The following is a 762-nucleotide window of genomic DNA, read 5'->3' as shown; positions in this document are numbered from 1 at the left end:
TATAATAGAAATATAAAAAAATTAGTATACAATTTTTCATTTTGAAAATACAAAATAATATTTAATTTGGTATCTGAACTTATACACAAATTTTAATTTAATCTTTAAAGTTTTAATTATCTTTATTTAATTCTCAAATCTTGCAAACACGACTCATCAGTTTCTAGAATCCTTGTCGTAAAGGCGACACACATGTTGCGTTCGCTTCATTATACGCCCATCGATTCTGATGTTAAGTTTGTGCTATCGGCTTTTCTAGTTGATTATCTATCTAGTGATGAAGAGATGAGGGGGTAGATCAAATCGGGCAGTTTGAAAGAATCAATGCCTAGGATTCCAACCGGGAAAAGACAACAAGAGATTTTGTAGAAAGGGGCTCGAAAGCTGATGAGGAAAAAGAAAAGATTCGGGATAAAGAGGTGCTGTTGTGGCCTAGGACTTAGATTCTGTACCTTTCCTTCAAAGTGTTCCACCAGTAAGTAGCCCTCCTATATCTTAAGGATAAACGCGTTCTTTTCATAAAGAGCGCTAGCTGTATTAGCGTTAGCGGCTTCCAAAGTAAGACCTTCCACACCTGCTGCTCCTGCTATAGGCTGCTGATGCGGAACGGAAAACTCACAAATAGTGAAGCCTCTAAGAAAAAGGCCTTTTCATATTCGTTGGCGGTAGCAGACTTTCTTCTACTATGGGCGAACCCTCCTCTTTGGTGCCATATTCTGAGTCCGAAGAGGAAGCTAGGTGGTGCTATTATGGCGGGAGAAG

The sequence above is a fragment of the Arachis ipaensis genome, chromosome B08 (genome assembly GCF_000816755.2).
Source record: "Arachis ipaensis cultivar K30076 chromosome B08, Araip1.1, whole genome shotgun sequence".
Taxonomy (NCBI): Eukaryota; Viridiplantae; Streptophyta; class Magnoliopsida; order Fabales; family Fabaceae; genus Arachis; species Arachis ipaensis.
Note: the sequence above shows the minus strand (reverse complement) of the source record.